This window comes from Sinohyriopsis cumingii, unplaced genomic scaffold (genome assembly GCF_028554795.1).
Source record: "Sinohyriopsis cumingii isolate HCF-2022 unplaced genomic scaffold, ASM2855479v2 utg001578l, whole genome shotgun sequence".
Lineage (NCBI taxonomy): Eukaryota > Metazoa > Mollusca > Bivalvia > Unionida > Unionidae > Sinohyriopsis > Sinohyriopsis cumingii.
In genome coordinates, this window is record NW_028316022.1 from 192,636 (window position 1) to 215,805 (window position 23,170).

Below are 23,170 nucleotides of genomic sequence, written 5' to 3' on the forward strand. Positions count from 1 at the left end.
ATTCAAGAGCTGGGACCTGTCATGCGATCTAAACACACGTCAAGTTTCTTTTAAGGTCGGTCTGATCGAAAATAATGTCACCTTTATATGACGAAAGTGGAGTACGTCTGTCAGTTCTTGTCGCTGACGACTCCATTTTATCTATGCTTCGCTAACTTGGACAACATACGTTAGTAAAAATGTCTAACATACACATACACGCATATTTCACAAGCGCGCATGCTCACAAGTTCATTGGGTTTTTGGTATTGGATAAAGCTGATCAAATGAAAATACCCCTCGGGACAGTAGTAATAATTTGAAATCTTTAGGTCTTAAATCGATCAATCTTTCTAATTTCCTTTGCAACTGTTTCAGGAAGAGAATTCAACTCAATGTAGTGAGGGATTTTCATACCATAACCACTTGCATCATAAATTATTGGTTCCAAATATAAATCCAGACATTAAAGAGATGTTTTACCTGTTGTAATGCCACATCCAGTACACTCACATCCTATAATGCCACATCCAGTACACTCACGTCCTATAATGCCACATCCAGTACACTCGCGTCCTATAATGCCACATCCAGTATACTCATGTCCTATAATGCCACATCCAGTACACTAACGTCCTATAATGATGCCATATCCAGTACACTCACGTCCTATAATGCCACATCCAGTACACTCACGTCCTATAATACCACATCCAGTACGCTCACGTTCTGTAATTCAACATCCGGTACACTCACGTCCTATAATGCCACATCCAGTACACTCACGTCCTATAATGGTGTCACATCCAGTACACTCACGTCCTATAATGCCACATCCAGTACACTCTCGTCCTATAAAGCCACATCCAATACACTCACGTCCTATATTGTCACATCCAGTACACTCACATCCTATAATACCACATACAGTACACTCACGTTCTGTAATTCAACATCCAGTACACTCACGTCTTATAATGCCACATCCAGTACACTCACGTCCTATAATGCCACATCCAGTACACTCACGTCCTATAATGATGCCACATCCAGTACACTCACGTCCTATAATGCCACATCCAGTACATTCAGCTCATATAAACTCATCTCCAATATTATTCCAAAATTTATTATCACATTTGACTTCATTTTTATCTTTATTCGATCATTCATTCGTTCATTCTTTCTATTATTCTTTCCTTACTTTTTTTAAAATTATGTATATTTAATAGATCTAGAGACCTACTTACATTTTCTCTATTGTATTTTCAATCTTCTTTGGAAATATTATGTTGGTTTCGATAAAACAAATCGAAATATTTCATAAAAACAAATAGAACACTGCATAGCTTCAATCCCAATCTGATTAAAATCAGATCTCCACTGCCCTAGGTGAAGATCTGACAACGACCGCTTAGGAGTTATGTTCTGGTGACGTTTGAACTAGTCAATGGAATTGCAGCTTTAAGAAATTTTAAAGTGAATGAAATTTATAGGCACACACTAATGCTCTTCAGCTATACTGTTCAGTCTCCCAAACGCGAAGATAAAAGGCTTCTTCTGATTGGCTGATACAAAGAGCGATTATGGTAATAGCATAGGTCACTATAACATGACTCCTAAGCGGTCGCTCTCAGATCTTCTTCCGGACAGGGGAAATCTGATTTTAATTAGATTGATTCAATCTACTCCCAACATTCCTCTTCCTCACCACTCCTCTGCTCTCCTTTCTGTTCTGCAGCAATTAAGCACACCTTACCGCAGTCCTCGATATTTGAGGGTGTGATTGTCATGAAAAGACATGAAAACCTTGTTGGTGAAATAAGAATGTGACGAAAATGGCAAAGAAATCGTCAGTCGTAGAGAAAAGGTCATCAGTTGTTAACACATGCACATGAAGTTAACATAAGTGTTATATCAAAGATGAATTTCCGTGTGTGCACGTATGTTCGTGATGTAAACAGGAAAAGGTGAAAGGTTAAATAATTGCAAGGTGATTGAGTATATCCACATATGATCATTTGAGCATGACGCATTTTCATTTGATTACATTGGACATAAACCCACATAATCCTTGCCTCCACTTTCACACTGATAGACCTTTTTTCTTGTTTACCTGTCCTAACTTGATATATAACTGATCGTTTCATATCAATAACAGTGACATTTTCCTAACTGCGACCACAAGCTGTAATTACTCCGAAGAGGACCCTCCCTCTGTGTGTGTGTGTATATATATATATATATATATATATATATATATATATATATATATATATATATATATATATATATATATATATATATAATAGATCTGAGAGTGCTAAAATGTTCTAAACTGATATCAGTTTGCGGTATCAAGATATGACAGAAGCCATAATTTTGAATTTTTAAAACAAATCTGCAATCTAAGATTACAATGAACACGTATGTCCCTTGGTGAGAGTGAAATCCGAGTATTATAGTCAATGAAAATATAGTGAAATGAATCATACATAAACAAAACAGACACACATACAATACTATCATTCACACTATGTATGTATGTACGTATGTATGTATGTATGTATGTATGCATGCATGCATGCATGTATGTATGTATGTATGTGTGTGTGTGTGTGTGTGTGTGTGCGTGTGTGTGTATTTGTCTGTCTATTTCAACTATCTATCTATCGTTCTCTCTCCATATATATATATATATATATATATATATATATATATATATATATATATATATATATATATATATATAATGTAGGTAATTATGACGAAAACATATCAACTACGATGTTAGAGAACATGCCAATATTACCTTTACTTTGCATCCCACAAACAAATTTGTTTTTAGAGATAATAGGAGAAATATTAAGTCACAATGAGGAAACCATGACTTCGAGTAAAGTTTCTTATCCCGGATTGGTATGCAAACACGATCAAGCCTTTTCATTCCTTTCATTTCACAATAAAATATATACAGTGCCACATAATGCTAAAAAAGAAGCATTAGTTTGTACAGATGATTGCTTACATAAATACAAACTAAGATTGGGAAGTTACTTGTGATAACTTATAAACAATATAAACTGAGATGGGAATGTTACTTGTGATAGCTTATAAATAATATAAACTGAGATGTTAATGTTACAGGTGATAGCTTATAAATAATATAAACTGAGATGGGAACGTTACTTGTGATAGCTTATAAATAATATAAACTGAGATGTTAATGTTGCAGGTGATAGCTTATAAATAATATAAACTGAGATGGGAACGTTACTTGTGATAGCTTATAAATAATATAAACTGAGATGGGAACGTTACTTGTGATAGCTTATAAATAATATAAACTGAGATGGGAACGTTACTTGTGATAGCTTATAAATAATATAAACTGAGATGGGAATGTTACAGTTGATAGCTTCTAAATAATATAAACTGAGATGTTAATGTTGCAGGTGATAGCTTATAAATAATATAAACTGAGATGGGAACGTTACTTGTGATAGCTTATAAATAATATAAACTGAGATGGGAATGTTGCAGGTGATAGCTTATAAATAATATAAACTGAGATGGGAATGTTACAGGTGATAGCTTATAAATAATATAAACTGAGATGGGAATGTTACTTTATAAATAATATAAACTGAGGTGGGAACGTTACTTGTGATAGCTTATAAATAATATAAACTGAGATGGGAATGTTACTTGTGATAGATTATAAATAATATAAACTGAGATGGGAATGTTACAGGTGATAGCTTATAAATAATATAAACTGAGATGGGAATGTTACTTGTGATAGCTTATAAATAATATAAACTGAGATGGGAATGTTACAGGTGATAGATTATAAATAATATAAACTGAGATGGGAATGTTACAGGTGATAGCTTATAAATAATATAAACTGAGATGTGAATGTTACTTTATAAATAATATAAACTGAGATGGGAATGTTACTTGTGATAGCTTATAAATAATATAAACTGAGATGGGAATGTTACAGGTGATAGCTTATACATAATATAAGCTGAGATAGGAATGTTACTTGTAATAGCTTATAAATAATATGAATTGAGATGGGAATGTTACAGGTGATAGCTTATAAATAATATGAACTGAGATGGGAATGTTGCAGGTGATAGCTTATAAATAATATAAACTGAGATGTGAATGTTACTTTATAAATAATATAAACTGAGATGGGAATGTTACTTGTGATAGCTTATAAACAATATAAACTGAGATGGGAATGTTACAGGTGATAGTTTATAAATAATATAAACTGAGATGGGAATGTTACAGGTGATAGCTTATAAATAATATAAACTGAGATGGGAATGTTACTTGTGATAGCTTATAAATAATATGAACTGAGACGGAAATGTTACAGGTGATAGCTTATAAATAATATGAACTGAGATGGGAATGTTACAGGTGATAGCTTATAAATAATATGAACTGAGACGGGAATGTTACAGTTGATAGCTTATAAATAATATAAACTGAGACGAGAATGTTGCAGGTGATAGCTTATAAATAATATAAACTGAGATGGGAATGTTACTTGTGATAGCTAATAAATAATATAAACTGAGATGGGAATGTTGCAGGGGATAGCTTCTAAATAATATAAACTGAGATGGGAATGTTGCAGGGGATAGCTTCTAAATAATATAAACTGAGATGGGAATGTTGCAGGGGATAGCTTCTAAATAATATAAACTGAGATGGGAATGTTGCAGGGGATAGCTTATATATAATATAAACTGAGATGGGAATGTTGCAGGTGAATTAGCTTACAGGTAATACAAAATGTGATGGGGATGTTACAGATGATAGCTTACAGTAATACAAAATGTGATGAGGATGTTACAGGTGATTGCTTAGAGATATCATAAACTCTGATGGGGATGTTACAGGTGATAGCTTTGAGATAACATACACTGTGATGGGGATGTTACAGGTGATTGCTTACAAGTAATATAAACTGTAATGGGGATGTTACAAGTGATAGCTTCCAGGCAATACAAATGTGATGGGGGATGTTACGGGTGATAGATTAAGGGTAATAGAAAATGTGATGGGGATGTTACAGGAGATAGCTTGCAGGTAATACAAAATGTCATGGGGGATGTTACAAGTGATAGCTTACAGTTAACACAAAATGTGATGGGGATGTTACAGGTGATAGCTTACACGTAATACAAAATATCATGGGGATGTTACAGGTGATAGCTTACAGGTAATACAAAATATCATGGGGGATGTTACAGGTGATAGTTTACAGGTAATACAAAATGTCATGGGGGATGTTACAGGTGATAGCTTACAGGTAATACAAAATGTCACGGGGATGTTACAGGTGATAGCTTACAGGTAATGCAAAATGTGATGGGGATGTTACAGGTGATATCTTTGAGAGAACATATACTGTGATGGGGATGTTACAGGTGATAGCTTACAGGTAATATAAACTGTGATGAGGATCTTACAGGTGATAGCTTACAGGTAACATTATGTGTGATTGGGATGCTACAAGTGATTGCTTGCGTATAATGTAAACTAAGATGGGGATGTTACATGCGATTCCTTACAGGAAATATAAACTGTGATGGGGATGTTACAGGTGATTCCTTACAGGTAATATAAACTGTGATGGAGATGTTACAGGTGATTGCTTGCAGATAATACAAATATGATGGAGACGATATAGATGATGGCTTACGGACAATACATAAATGATTGAGACGTTATAGATGATGACTTTCGGATAATACAAATATGATAGAGTCGTTATAAATGTTGACTTTCGGATAATACAAATATGATTGAGACGTTACAGATGATGGCTTACGGATAATACAAATATGATGGAGTCGTTATTGATGTTGACTTTCGGATAATACAAAAATGAAGGAAACATTATAGATGATGGCTTGGATAATACAAATATGATGGAGTCGTTATAAATGTTGACTTTCGGATAATACAAATATGATTGAGACGTTATAGATGATGGCTTACGGATAATACAAATATGATGGAGTCGTTATTGATGTTGACTTTCGGATAATACAAATATGATTGAGACGTCATAGATGATGGCTTACGGATAATACAAATATGATGGAGTCGTTATAAATGTTGACTTTCGGATAATACAAATATGATTGAGACGTTATAGATGATGGCTTACGGATAATACAAATATGATGGAGTCGTTATAAATGTTGACTTTCGGATAATACAAATATGATTGAGGTGTTATAGATGATGGCTTACGGATAATACAAATACAATGGAGACGTTATATATGTTGACTTACGGATAATACAAATATGATTGAGACGTTATAGATGAACGCTTACACATCATACAAAGATTGGGAAGTTACGGGCAATTGCTTACAGATAACACAAACAAACAAAATGGGATGTGACAAATGAGGAGGACGAAGTAATTAATCAAAGACAACAGAATACCACAAACTAAATATAATAAAAATTTTGTAGAAAAAAAACTATTAAGGAAAAATCTAGAAGGAATTTGATGTGCTCCATAATATAACATATAAAAAAGGAAGAAACGTTTCAAAAAAGTAAACAACAAACAAACAAACAAGAAATGCTGAATAGATACTTGTAAACTTAGTAATTTCTCGGACAGTGCCTTTCTGGGTAGGGTGACAAGTAACCGAATTCAACTGATTAGCGATGGCGATTGTTACCTAAATTTAGTTTACATACAATATTTAGGAGCAAAATCTAGTGTAACGTTATATTTTGCCCTTAGAAGCATACAGTTCGGTAACTGATTCACTTCGTCACCTGTATGGATTTTAACTCTATCATTAAAAGATAAGAGGTTATTTGATTTATGTAATACGATTTATGTAATAACCGGATACAGAGTAACATATGGCGGCTGATAAGATTCATCTAACCACGTTATAGATATTGATATACACATCGACTCTTCGGGGCGTCATGGACCACTCCAGCTTGTTTACTTTTACATGGGATCCGATTTTCTCTGCACGACACTCCTGATGTGTGAACAATGTCGTTAAAAATCAGTAAACCTTTGCGTACAACCGCTGTATTATGCGATAGAAGATTCAGTCTTCATCGTCATGACGGCAAGAATTTCCACATCGGAGGCGAATTCTTTTTAGACCTGAATATGAGCATTGCTACTATGATCGTTAAAGACGATGTTTTTAATACCGCCTTAAAGAAATGCTGCCTGTAAATTTTACTTTTTAACTGTAATATTTAGGTCCCACTCTTTGTGAGTTCTATAAGGATGATGGCTAAATATCACCCCGTAAGCTGAAACGTTATAAGGATAATGACTACATATCACCCCGTTAGCTGAAATGTTACAAAGATAATGACTACATATCACCCCGTAAGTTGAAATGTTATAAGGATAATGACTAAATATCACCCCGTAAGGTGAAATGTTACAAGGATAATGATTCATATTACCCCGTAAGCTTAAATGTTACAAGGATAATTACTAAATATCACCCCGTAAGCTGAAATACCTAAGTACCCAGCTGAGAAATGAAAATATTCGACATGACATGCAAGCCTTCAGCCTTCAAGATGACGAAGACATGACATCGACGGTGCATATAACTCCATAATAGTACACGTAACCCCATAATAATACACATGTGCACATAACCCCACAATGGTACACATAACCCCATAATGGTACACATAACCCCACAATGGTACACATAACCCCATAATGGTACACATAACCCCATAATGGTACACATAACCCCATAATGGTACACATAACCCCACAATGGTACACATAACCCCATAATGGTACACATAACCCCACAATGGTACACATAACCCCACAATGGTACACATAACCCCATAATGGTACACATAACCGCCGAATCTGCAAGATAGATTTACGATGCTTATTATCCCTCACTTGTGTGCTATTATTTATACTGCTTTACAGTGTTACGTTTTAATTTCCCATGAGACATCACGTGCTGCCTTTGTGTATGGGTATATTGTAAAGGCAATGGGCGTCCAACAGAAGAGAATACGATATATATATATATATATATATATATATATATATATATATATATATATATATATATATATATATATATCGCTCCGGTGGCATAAGGCATAAGTAGCTTGCGCATTCGCCTTGGATGCTGGAGGTCGCGGGTTTCAACCCCCGGTCGAGTCACACCCAAGACATATATAAAAGGTGCTTGCAGCTGCCTCGCTGGCGCCCAACATTAACACATTAACCCCTAACGACGACTTAACGGGGCAGGAGGTATTCGCCTACTGCCGAGCTCAGTAGCGTCATGGTCATGCATGATACACTAAAGTGGGTGGTATTATAGAAAGGTAGACAGATGTAGCTCTACAGTGATACCAAATAATCTGGAATATCTAGTTGCACTACAAATGCAGATAAAAAAAACTCATTTTTTTACCTGACTTTTTTAAACCCCAAAATCGCCTGTGGGTGGTCGGAATCCGATTTTGTGTCCGGATTTTAGACTTTTTGGTCTCAAATCTAAGGCAAACCGGTATGAACTGCAAACAGACAGATGAGCCTTTGCAAAATGTAGGATAAGATGGGCTTTTGGAATAAAGAGTGGTCTCCATACAAAAATAATGGCTCCGTTTAGCAAAAAAAAACTTTTACCCACCTGCTCATGCGCGAGTCAAATAGCCAATGAAAAACGATGTTTCTAACACAATTAGGTAGTATGTTATTGAAAGATGACCGGGGATTTGGTGTTTTCGAGTCTATTCAGAAATAGCTTTCAAAATGTTTTTCCTACTCGATTTTCAGGCGAAAATGACAAAAAGCTCCAAGGGTTAATGTGTTAAGAAGTTAGAGGTTAGTGTTAGGACTGGTCGGCCTGGTGTCAGGATAATTTGACTGGGTGGGACATGATGCTGCATGTCTGCGGCATGATGCCTCAGTTCTAGACACCACTATAAACTGACACAAATCTCTCTCACTCTTTCTTTCTTTCTTTCTTTATCTCTCTCTCTCTCTCTCTCACACACACACATACACACACACACACACACACACGCACGCACGCACACCCACCCACCCACCCACACTACCGGTGGGAAATGTCTTTAATATTTCTGCATTCTTGTTGACGCCCATGATATGCACAGAAAGGATGCATTTTAATTTGGGCCAAATTATAACTGCGTGTAGTGTTCCGATGGAGTAAATAATACATTTATTCTAGGATTAATCTTTGTTTACGTGTAATGAAAATTTAAATTAACTCAGGTCTCTCTTTCATGAACGTTACGACGTTGAGGGCGAAAAGAAAAAAAAAAACAGTTCAAGGATTTGGTATGCTGATTATTTACAAGGAAGTATTAGATAACAGCATTAAAGCTATCCGTTGAAATAACGTGTGATATGGAGACATAAGGGCTATTGATAATGCACAATTCAGCACCCGCAGCTGCGTCATGCTACTCTATTTTAGATGGGATGGCTACACAACATGTTATTAGTGATATCCTATATCCTTCAGTTAAGTATCTTGTTTCATTTAGAGCAGTTCTTTTGAGCAATATACGACAATATAGAGTATGGAGGCACTAAAAACGAAACATCGCTGAGGCTTACGGATAATCAATTGAGTCGCAAGGAGAGGTGACATTTTGTATACAACTGCAGCAATTAATCATAAGATGTTTACGATAAAATGCATTTTTGTCAGTCCTGAATAGACTTGACACTAGTTCCTAAAACATGATAGGGAGACCTGTAGTGCCCAAAAGACAGCGTCTCATGACGGGGACAAATTCTATGTATTTTGGTAATAATATTACTGGCACTAATTTCAGTCCCATACATTTTGATGATTCCTGAAACGAACAGTCTGGAACATTTTCATATTCTCTGCACCTGTCTTTTAGTTAAATCTTTTGGATCACAATTTGGCAATTCTGTTTTCTTTAATTTACTAATTAATGCGTCTTAAGTTTAAATTACTAACCACTTTTTGGTTTTATTGTAATGATTTCAGTGCAAAATATGCCGAATCTAAGAGTGTGGTCTAATATTTTCCCATTTTGTTTCTTTGCTGAAACAATTGTTCGTGAAAACCCATACCCCAAAATATAATGAATATAAGCGATAAAATTGATGGTACGGGTATGCAATGACACTGAAAAGAAAAGGGACTTGGATTAGGGAGGAGGTGTAACATAATTACTATTGTGTAAGAAAAGGGACTTGGATTAGGGGGGAGGTGTAACATAATTACTATTGTGTAAGAAAAGGGTCTTGGATTAGGGAGGAGGTGTAACATAATTACTATTGTGTAAGAAAAGGGTCTTGGATTAGGGAGGAGGTGTAACATAATTACTATTGTGTAAGAAAAGGGTCTTGGATTAGGGAGGAGGTGTAACATAATTACTATTGTGTAAGAAAAAGGTCTTGGATTAGGGAGGAGGTGTAACATAATTACTATTGTGTAAGAAAAGGGTCTTGGATTAGGGAGGAGGTGTAACATAATTACTATTGTGTAAGAAAAAGGTCTTGGATTAGGGAGGAGGTGTAACATAATTACTATTGTGTAAGAAATACACGAGGCATATGTAAAGAATAGAAGCTTCAGGATTGTTGATAGTCAGCCACCAATTACCATGAATACACGCATAACGATGTGCAACAGTGTCCACTGTGTTCAATTATACCATGTGTGAATTTGCGCTTTAAGCCATAATACGTAAATAATTTAGATGACCACTTTCAATCTATGTATACAGGTAGCATCTCTGATAATACCATTTTAAATACGTGACTTAACAAGCCCCATGCAATGTATCTGTATCCCGACCCTTACATGGGACATAGTCCAGTTCATCCCAGTCCTTACCTGTGACATGTCCAGTTCATCCCAGCCCTTACCTGGGACATTCCAGTTCATCCCACCTCTTACCTGGTACGTAGTCCAGTCTATCACAGTCCTTACTTGGGACATGTCCAGTTCATCCCAGCCCTTACCTGGGACATAGTCCAGTTCATTCCAGCCCTTACCTGGGACATGTCCAGTTCATCCCAACTCTTACGTGGTGCGTAGTCCAGTCTATCACAGCCCTTGCCTGGGACATGTCCAGTTCATTCCACCTCTTACCTGGTACGTAGTCCAGTCTATCACAGCCCATACCTGGGACATAGTCCAGTTCATCCAACCTCTAACCTGGTACGTAGATAAGTCTATCAACAGTCCTTACCTGGGACATGTCCATTTCATCCCAGCCCTTACCTGGGACATGTCCAGTTCATCCCAGCCCTTACCTGGGGCATAGTCCAGTTCATCCCACCTCTTACCTGGTACGTAGTCCAGTCTATCACAGCCCTTACATGGGACATAGCCGAGTTCATCCCAGCCCTTACCTGGGACATAGCCGAGTTCATCCCAGCACTTATTTATGCCATTTGACGCTCGCAGGTTATGCAGTATCCTTTCGGGATAAAACCTCCCTGATATTTTCCCATACAAATGTAGTAACCTATAATTATATAGAATTTGCAAATTTATGCATCCTCTCATTTCCATCTTTTGTTGATTATTACTGTTTTGAGTTTCTATTTAAAGCTGTACATATGGCATTTGATATTCACGCCAAAAAAAGTAATGTGTACTCGGCAAGCATGTAAATGTTTACGATAATGAACTATTGAATACATAAACCTATAACAAAAAGTAACTAGCAATAAGAAATTCAGCTAACCAAGATATGTATATCCTGTGACATTATATCCGGATGCGTTGTGGCATCATTGATGACGTTCATTGGGGAATACATTATTAATATCAACCAGTATAGTATTGTTTGTTTTGTTTTGTTTTGTTTTGCTTTATAAATCCGGTTCCGTTATGCTAATCGTATTCATAATCTGTTTGGCCAGGTAAATTCATTTATGAAATAATACCTTTAAGTCTGACTGGTTGTAAAATATTTTGAATACAGTACAGTTTGAGAGTACTGAAATTTTATTTTCTCGACGTGTTTATGTATTTGTTTAGTTCGATATTTATGGCGCTTCGACAAAGTCTACGCTCTGCAAAGTTTTTCAGTCCGGCTACATTTTATGATGGTTCGGAATTATCGGAATGCAAACTACTATTTTATTGTGGCTATACATATATACCGCTCCTTCGGCACTCGAGGAAATTACCTGTGTACATATGAACTGTATGTAGCACCTTACACGGAACCTCTTTGTGCACGCTTTAACGTTTTGAAAAACCGACCGGACCCTTTTTTCGGTGAGTACTTTGCTGTTCTTTATGTGTCCATCTAGATTATAATCCAGATAACATTATTATATAACACACACAATCATCCATGATATATTCTGTTTATGTAATGCAGTGTTATACTGTTTTGCAAATAATGATCAAACACCCATTAATGATATGATATAACATCATGATTATATCAGTTTTCACATTTTCTCTGAGCGTTATGAGTGATTGTATCATTTACGTTATGGCAGATAACACTGTATCATATGTCTCTATCGATTCATTCAAGAAGTGATTCAAATAGTATTTATCAATGTGTCTCCCGTCTTCATTCATTTTAGAAACGTGATTTAATTCGTATTTATTAATGTTTTCTTTATTCATTCATTTTAAAGACGTGATTTAAATAACGTTTATTATGTAGTCCCCTTTATTAGTTCATTTTGAGGACGTTATTTAATTATCATTTTATAATTCTTCTTCCGAATACTGAACAAAATAGTCATTTCCAAATTGTTAACATTATCGTATATAAACTGTTAACATCAACATTGCATTGACAGGCTTTCAGTTTTACCTTATATTGTACTGACAGGCTTTCAGTGTTTTCATTGATATTGTACTGACAGGCTTTCAGTGTTATGATTAATATTGTATGGACAGGTATTCAGTTTTACCACTGATATTGTACTGACAGGCTTTCATTGTTACCATTGACATTGTATTGACAGTCTTTCAGTGTTACCTTTATATTGTATTGACAATCTTTCAGTGTTACCATTGATATTGTATTGACAGTCTTTCAGTGTTACCATTGACATTGTATTGACAGTCTTTCAGTGTTACCTTTATATTGTACTGACAGGCTTTCAGTGTTACCGTTGATATTGTACTGACAGGCTTTCATTGTTACCATCGACACTCTATTGACAGGCTTTCGGTGTTACCATTGATATTGTACTGACAGGCTTTCAGTGTTACCATTGATATTGTACTGACAGGCTTTCAGTGTTACATTTGATATTGTACTGACAGGCTTTCTGTGTTACAATTGATATTGTACTGACAGGCTTTCTGTGTTACAATTGATATTGTACTGACATGCTTTCTGTGTTACCTTTATATTGTATTGACATGCTTTCAGTGTTACAATTGACATTGTATTGACAGGCGTTCAGTGTTACCATCGACAATGTATTGACAGGCTTTCAGTTTTACCTTTATATTGTATTGACATGCTTTCAGTGTTACAATTGACATTGTATTGACAGGCGTTCAGTGTTACCATCGACACTGTATTGACAGGCTTTCAGTGTTACCATTGATATTGTACTGACAGGCTTTCAATGTTACCATTGACATTGTATTGACAGGCTTTCAATGTTACCATTGACATTGTATTGACAGGTTTTCAGTGTTACCATTGACATTGTACTAACAGGCTTTCAGTTTTACCATTGATATTGTACTGACAGGCGTTTAGTGTTACCATGGACATTGTATCGATAATCTTGAGTGTTACCATTGACATTGTATTGACAGGCTTTCAGTGTTACCATTGACATTGTATTGACAGGCTTTCAGTGTTGCCATCAACATTGTATTGACAGGCTTTTCAGTGTTACATTCGACATTGTATTGACATGCTTTCAGTTTTACCTTTATATTGTATTGACATGCTTTCTGTGTTATCATTGATATTGTATTGACATGCTTTCTGTGTTATCACTGATATTGTACTGACAGGCTTTTCAGTATTGCCATCGACATTGTATAGACATGCTTTCAGTGTTACCATTGACATTGTACTAACAGGCTTTCAGTGTTACCATTGAACTTTTATCGACAGGCGTTTAGTGTTACCACTGACATTGTATTGACGGTCTTCAGTGTTACATTGACATTGTATGGACAGGCTTTCAGTGTTATCATTGACACTGTATTGACAGGCTTTCAATGTTACCAATTACATGGTACAGATGGCTTTTTAAGGGGACGCCTGATTGATTTCAAAATAAGAATGAAAATAGATAAGAGAATCTGTTTTGGAGTTTGCAGCGAGACAATAAAATCCCAGGCTTTACCGGGGGGGGGGGGGGGGGGGGGAGGGGGGGCAGGGGGACAATAAATGTAACCACCACGACTGGGATTTCCTGGTCTTGGTACAAGCACAAACATGGATTATTTTTCTCACCCATTTTGGTCATTTAAATTAAAATAACCCTGCACTATGGTTAGCAGACTCTAAACACAATAGTCATTATTATTGTTTCTCTCTGTAAAGGTCCTCATGTTTTGCACTTTTTAACAAAAATCATAATAATTATCAAGGTATAATCTTCTTAATTGTTACGTGGTGCAGTGTTGCATCATGAGCGTCTTCAGCCACCAACTTTTATTTTTGCAACACGCATTAATACGATTGTGTTAATGAGGGCAATGGGGTGCATAGCCGAGTCAAGTACTCAAGTTCTACGCATTAAAACAATAGAAGTATAAAATCTTTTGATTTAATTACCTTCGTATCGCATTTATTCGACATATGTCATGTTGAATTTACAAAAAGTAATTAATATCTTTTATGCGGATAACTATTGAATTTCATCAGTTCTAATTTGGAAAAAGTTCTATGGTAGGCAACGGTGCGATAAAGTACGTGGTTCAGTCTAACGAAGTGTGTAATGACAATGTCTACGAGGAGATTTCTAGTTCATTATATTCTTGAGAAGAAAAAAAATTTCCGTCCTGGAAATATGACAAGTGCTGCTGTTATTGGCAAAATGATACGTTAGTTGGACATTTTCTTGTGGAATAGTGTTTAGACTGATGAATGAAACACTGATTGGTAAGAGCAGGAATTTTCATTTGTTTACCGTGCTTGATGGGGCTGTTTCGGAGTGTTTGGCAAAGTTTGAATAAGGCAGGTCAGACAGCACATTTCTGTTTGTTGCCGGCTTTGGGGCTGCTCTTGTGAGCATTTGGTTTTGTGTATAGGCCTAGCCAGTGATGTGTATCGCCTGTGTGTCTGGAAGGAACAGTGCTTTCTTTCATAGTTCGTTCCGCTCAGTATCCCGAATTTTATTCTAGATGTAGCTCAGTAAATTGTCAGGTCAGCGTCATTAAATGTAGCTAAAAGTACCTAATTTGTTTTGCACGAAGAATTTCAAACTAATTAGATAATCTTAGCTAGATTTAGAGACGCTGACCTGACAATTTACTAAGCTACATATACGATATCGTTTCTAGATTAGTACCAAATAAGCCCACTTCGTGTACATGTGTATATCTGTTTCTTAAAATATTTCGTATGGTGTGTTATCAAAGTTGGAGAGACCTTAAGTCGCTTCAGAGTGAAGTTCTTTTTGTCGTATATCTGTTGTTGTTGTTGCTATTTAATAATAACTCCGCCAGACTCAGAAGACAACAGTGGTTTCTTCGTTTGAAAAGTAGTTCTTGATGCTTGGACACCACGACTGAGACGACCTGACTGAGACAACCAAAATAAGATAAGAAAAGTAAGGTTAGCAAAATAGCTGGATTTCTCCTTTATGGATGAGAAAAAAGAAACGTGTTTACCATTCCGACACTATATATACGGGATATATTGTTACACGCCGTCTGTCTATATATATATATAATTGTGTGTTACGACACCCGAGTCAAGGTCTCAATGAGGGGTCTGGATGGGATCATGTAATTCAGTGTCTAGGAATTTACCTTAGAAAGTCATGGCAGCATATATGTTTTGTATTCTTTACTGTTAAAAAAATGAGGGGGCCCCGAGTGGCCGAGTGGTCTAAAGTGCTCACCGTTACGGATCACTGCCATCTCACCTCTGCGTGAGTTCGAGTCCAAGGCTCGGCTAGCGTGGGTACGTGGGAAAGCCTGCCAGTAGCTTCTCGTGGGGTCGGTGGTTCTTTCCTGGGTATTCCAGTGTTCTTCCTCCACCAGTTATACTGGCCGCCATGTATAGCCTATCTTGTGCTGAAAAATGGCGTTAAACCCTAGAACAACAAAAATAAAAAATGAGATTTCATTTCCATCAAAGACAAAATAAAGTAACGGTCACGGAAGCAAAAGATAAATATCTATATATGCCTCAAGCCGTGAAATTTGTCCATGGAATATAGTCCTATTTATGATTTTTGTCTGCCACTTCCTTTAGCTAACACACAACGCTGTCATTTAAACTTAATTGCAATTTATATCACATAACCACAGATGAAAGTCACGCGAAATGACGTATTAGGAAACAGATACTAATGTGTACCTTCACATCGCCCCATAATACACAACCTGTACATAATCACACGAACACATTGACTACTGCCACAGTTACGTTTATTCAGAATCTTCATACTTTACATATTGGGCAATGGCTACCGATGATTTAGTTCATTTACAACATTCTTGTTCAATTTTAGTCAGTCCCATCTGCTACGTCAGATGACCATAACCTTACATAATAACAGCTGATACCGAATGAACAAGTGTGCTAGATTAAATTTCCAATCAAACCTTAAATCGTAATGGATTTTATCAATGAACACCATGGAAATATGAACAAGATGATGCTATCCCTTACTAGCATAAAGGTAACAAATAAATTGTTTACAGGAACAACATTTTATATCATTCTCAAAAGCGTTAATTATTATTAGTACGTTAGTTCTTGTGAAGACCCGTTCAGTGATCTAATGTCAAATGAAATGTAACTACTGTCACAGTTACGTGTATTCGGCAACATCATACTTCACATAATAGGCAATGGTTACCCGTGGTGTCATCACATTTCTTTTCATATAAATTAATAACACTCTTTTTTTTAATTTCAGTATGTCCAATACAGGAATAACATTTTATATCTTTTTTATATCAGCGTTAATACTTTACAAGACCCTTTCAGTTATCTATGTGAAATTAAATGTGCAGGTGTTAAATGTAGAGTTGCTCACAAAACCGGTCATATGTTTTGTTTTATTTGGTTGCATAGTTGAGTGATGGAGTGCTGGAAGGAATTAATTACTACACATACACAATAATTTAAATGAGAAAAACAATCACCTGTATGGATTATTAGAAACATTTTTCAATGGTATTAAGTCACACTGGTGGAAGTCGTAGTTTCACCATTTACAAACTTTATTCAGTCTTTGAATAATGGTCTCAGATATGCTTTGTTTTGTCTAAGTGGTCATGTTCACCATACCACCAACACCCACACACGTTTTTTAAATAAGCAAACAAAATTAAAACAAAAAATAAAAAAGTACCATTAAAAACAAAATAAAAATATTTTTTTTTATATAAAATTACCATTGAAAACGCCAATGCCCCATTTTGTGTTTCGTTTAGTAGCATTTGAGTATTGATTTATTTCAATAGCTTTTAAGTCCATCCTCAGATAATTTCTCGAATCTTGGTTTTTATCCCTCAACGGCCCAGTTCCCACGCTTATATTTTTGTTGTTGTGTATGGCTAGGGTGACTGAGGTCATGGGGTGCGGTGTGAGGGAATTTATCAATCTCTGTTGTTCTGTTTCATTTTCAACGTTTGTAACATCCATCGCATTATCGTCCAATCTATCTTCATCTGCTTCAATCGTTGTTATTATTTCTTTTAACTTGTCATTTAATTGTTCAAAAAACTCCGCAGAAAATTGCAAAATCACCGTAATCGGCCATTTTGCGCACGAACGCCAAATTGTAAACTATGCATTTCAATCATAGAATATTTGAAAAAGTATAAAAAGGGTATAATTTATATTTATTTGCTGAATAAAAATGCAAAAGATGAAACAGTCGTTTTACAATGATATGTCTGCAATGTTTATTTATATTGCAAACAGTACAAAAACCTAAATTAGTCCCAAAATTTATCGAGGTGTAAAAAAGTATCAAGTGACCGTATACAGCCAATCGTATTGTAGAAAATCCGTTTCATTTATAAATAATGGAATTATTGCTTAATATCATTTGCTGCACTATATGTTGACAAGACAAATTTTAATCCAAGTTAAACGAGGAGAATCAACTACATCATATTTTTCAAAGTCATACTTGCAATAAAAAGGAAATACTAGGAGAACGATGATAATAAATGAACGAAGATTCCTGCACTATATTAATGACTATCTCTTAATTTCCAAGTTGCAAATTAGAATTACAGTGAACAGAACAACAACGAGATGTTAACAGAATTACAGATTACAGAACAAAGGTGAGATAGCAATATAATTATAGAGAACACAATAACAGTGAGATAGCAACAGAATTACAGAGAACAGACCAACAGCGAGATGGCATTGGTATTGCAGAAAACAACATCGAGATAGTAATGGAATCACAGAGAACAGAACAAAAGTGATCTATCAATATAATTAAAGAAGAACAGAATAACTCAGGTGCAACATAATTACAGAGAACAGAACACCAGCTAGATAGAAATATAATTACAGAGAACAGAAAAACAGCTAGATATAAATAGAATTACAGAGAACAAAACACCAGCTAGATAGAAACAGAATTACAGAAAACAGAAGAACAGCTAGATAGAAACAGAATTAGAGAGAACAGAAGAACAGCTAGATAGAAATAGAATTAGAGAGAACAAAACACCAGCTAGATAGAAACAGAATTACAGAGAACAGAAGAACAGCTAGATAGAAACAGAATTAGAGAGAACAGAAGAACAGCTAGATAGAAATAGAATTACAGAGTACAAAACACCAGCTAGATAGAAATAGAATTCCAGAGAACAGAATAACTGTCAGGTAGCAGCATACTTACAGAGAACAGAACACCAGCTAGATATAAATATAATTACAGAGAACAGAACACCAACTTTTGTTGTTGTGGGGTTTAACGCTATTTTTTCAGCACGATAGGCTATACATGGCGGCCAGTATTAATGGTGGAGGAAGAACCCGGAAAAGCCCGGAAAGAACCACCGACCCACGAGAAGCTACTGGCAAGCTTTCTCACATGCCCACATTGGCTGAATCTTAGACTCGAACCGCCGCAGACAGAGGTGAGATGGCAGTGATCCGTGACGAAGAGCGTTTTAGACCACTCGGCCACTCGGGGCCCCCAGAACACCAGCTAGACAGAAAAAGAATTACAGAGAACAGAACAACAGCTAGATATAATATAGAGTTACAGAGAACAGAACAACAGCTGGAGAGAAATATAATTACAGAGAACACAACACCAGCTAGATAGAAATATAATTAAAGAGAACAGAACACCAGCTAGATAGAAATAGAATTACAGAGTACTGAGCAAACGAGAGATAACAACATAATTACAGGTAATGGAACAGAGAGAGAGAGAGAGAGAGAGAGAGAGAGAGAGAGAGACTAGGAAAATAAATCATCTTTAGTTTTTGCTTGCCGATTTTATTTATAAATTACGGAAGGATAACTGCAGTAAATCCTCGTTTTGAAACAAGCTGCTTATCTGGAGGCCTAAGGTTACAAAATCAGAAGATTTTGATTTCGTGGCCTAAAGTTAAAATATAACAAGATGTTTATTTGGAGGCTTAATGTTGAAATATAGCGAGTTGCTTATTTAAAGGACTAATGTCGACATACAACAAGATGTTTATTTGGAGGCCTGACGTTGAAATATAGCAAGCTGCTTATTTGGAGGCATAATGTTGATAAATAAGATGTTTATTTGGAAGTCTAAAGTTCAGATATAACAAGATGTTTATCTGGAGGCCTAATGTTCAAATAGCGACTTTAAATATAATAAGGAGAAAATTCTGAGTTGAGTGAGTACTCAGGACAAAAAGATATATGAAAGTGATACCAGCTTATTCCAGCTGTCATTCAAGCAAGGTGCGTACCCGTCTTGCTAATTCATCACTGAACAAGAATGTGCATTATTAAAAAAAACGATGCATTTAACTGAATAGAGTAAATTAATGCATGTCTGTCGGTATGAATAGTTAAGAAATGTGTTCCTATATATTATTCAATGACTGATTTTTAGCTTGGATCAAATTTCTTTTTTCAAATATCGAGATGTGTTGTGCTGATGAATAGATTCAGCTTGCAAGCCTGCAAAAAGAAAACTTACACGAAGTATGCCGCTTGCTCTACACGCCAGTGTATACAATGATGATGAGAAGTTGTTGTTGGCATTTGGTGGATACTGGAGAAAGAAACGCAAGAAAGAATATGTAAATCAAATAGTTGGAATCTAAATGCACGATATAATCATATTATAGAAAAAAGAATATGCAAATCAAATGGTTGGAATCTAAATGCACGATATAATCATATTATAGAGAAAAGAATATGCAAATCAAATGGTCGGAATCTAAATGCACGATATAATCATATCATAGAGAAAAGAATATGCAAATGATATAGTCGGTTTGCAAATATGACGCTGAGGATCTCAGAGAAAAGACGCTGAAGTGTCAGTCCTACAAACAAATTCTTCTAAAATGCAATGAACATCAAGATTTACATATAACGTTAAACAGTCACAATGTTACCCTCATCAATATGCTTCAATGGCATTTTGAAACAAATTATATCATCCGAACTCATGTCAATGAAAGTGCATTTCCTTCAAGAATCTAGATATTACGATTGCGTCAGACAGTTTTTATAATGAGACTTGGAAACTAGCTATCTTTAAAACGGACAATATAATTCGAACACACATGCGTTACCTACTTTAATTTAGGGTGCATAATTACTTTCCCTCTAGCACTTGCAAATTTTAAGCGCATTTGCGGTTTTAAAATATTCTTCTCGAAATAACACAGCGACTTCATTTACACAGAAGCCATACTTGAATAAGAAAAATACCGTGCACGTTTCTCTGCCCCCCCCCCCCAGTTGTTCTTCTAATACAGCTGATAACAGTGGTTATTCCTAGCCAGCTAATACTAGCTGGGCATCCTATACAGTTAGTAACAGTTGTTCGTCTTGTACAGCTAATACTAGTTGTTCATCTTTTACAGCCATTAACAGTTGTTCGTCTTCCACAGCTAATAAAAGTTGTTCATCTTCTACAGCTAATAACAGTAGTTCCTCTTGTACATCTAATACTAGTTGGTCATCTTATGCAGTTCATATAATATAACTAATAATACTTGTCCATGTCATACAGATAATAACAGCGATAAAATATCGGTATAGTTTTCTTTTGATTTTCCTGCAAATAATCCCTTGGCCTCATAAATCAGCACCCAGTCAATTCAACCATGATTCTTAGCGTTGAGGCTTAATCCATGAACATTGATCTAGAACTGAATCGAGTTCTGCTTTGGTGCGGCCATGCATGGGCTAACAGACATGGGCTACCAGGCATGGGCTACCAGACATACATGGACTACCAGGCATGCATGGGCTGCCAAACATGCATGGGCTACCAGACATGGGCTACCAGGCATGGGCTACCAGACATGCATGGGGTACCAGACATGGGCTATCAGACATGCATGGGGTACCAGGCTACCAAACATGCACGGGCTACCAGGCATGGGCTACCGGACATACATGGACTACCAGGCATGCATGGGCTGCCAAACATGCATGGGCTACCAGACATGGGCTACTAGGCATGGGCTACCAGACATGCATGGGGTACCAGAGATGGGCTACCAGACATGCATGGGGTACCAGGCTACCAAACATGCACGGGCTACCAGACATGCAAGGAAAATGATGATAAGATAAATCAAATAATGTATATTGTATTTACACACCACTTTTGTCATAGAGGATTCCGCTTTTTCCTATATATTGCCACGTCTAGCAAGGTGTTCTTGTCAAAGCTTTTACTATCAATAGATTACGACCGTGCATGTCTTATGAGAGAATTAACGAGACGACTCCTTTTCCGCCAGTTGCTCGTACGTATTCAAGACATTAAAAGAAATTCGGATTCACTCATTAGCACATCAGCACTCTAGGAGCTACCACATACACACACCTTCAGTTTTGGATTTAATTTGGACTTGTACTGCTTTTTATTCAGGACTTTAAATTACTAGAACTTGTGTCTGTAATTCTTGGATTATTTTGGGATTTTATTTGCAATACCGTAAGTTCGTTTTTTTTCATTTTCACTTTGTATTCTAGGGAAATAAATTATTTGTTAAATTGTACAAAGCTTGTTCTCTTTCACTCTTTCTGTTACTTATTTTAAGAGCATAGACTCATAGCAATACATTGGGTGCTCGTCATGGTGATACGAATTTCTCTAAAATATTTCAGAAAACTTGGTTTTGAAATTTAAATTCACCTTGTTTTGAATTTGCTAAATCCCAGCTATTATTTCACAATTTATAAATTTCCAGTGAAACCAACAAGCTTTTACAAAATAATCTAAAGCAGAAAACGTTTTCTTTTGAATCCTACCCAGGAGTGGTTAGCAATTTTGAAAATGCAAGTACAGCTAAAAAAGTTGGAATTAGAGTTAAGATAGGTTCAGTTTCAGATACAAATGATACAAATGCAAAGAGAGAGAGAGAGAGAGAGAGAGAGAGAGAGAGAGAGAGTAAAGTGAGAGAAATGCAGTTTCCAGAACGAAAAAGATGAAAGCCAAATGCAATTTGAGAAGGAGAAAGGAAAGAGAGGACAAATACTAAGAGAAAAAATAAAAACGGGACATTAAATTTTAATTGAAAAGGTTAGAGCTGGCAAGTGGAAGTACTCACCCACTTTTAATGTTTTCAGAAATATTAAGTTACAGAAAATGAGGTACTTAAATATTTTACTCATTTTGAAAAAAAAATTGCTGAAAATTTGAAATGGCTCAGAGAGCATTGGACTCAAATATAATAAAGTGTACTTTTTGGCAAAGCTCGTGACATTTACGCTTCATTGTCAGTACAGCAAAGTGATGACTATGATCTGGTTAAGTAATG

At 35.9% G+C, this 23,170-nt stretch overlaps 1 protein-coding gene across 3 annotated transcripts in view; it reads left to right on the top strand.

Annotated features, from left to right (window-relative positions):
• LOC149771926 (beta-1,3-galactosyltransferase 2-like) overlaps positions 1-23,170 on the top strand; it is a 126,040-nt gene that overhangs the window by 34,304 nt on the left and 68,566 nt on the right. The window contains exon 1 of one of the 3 annotated variants that reach the window (XR_016418088.1): positions 11,895-12,301. The exons of 1 other annotated variant lie outside the window; for it this stretch is intronic. The gene's annotated coding sequence lies outside the window, so the exon portion shown is untranslated. Of the gene's footprint in view, positions 1-11,894; positions 12,302-23,170 lie in introns of those variants that run through there. One more of the 3 variants, XM_089948081.1, reaches the window with a different exon arrangement.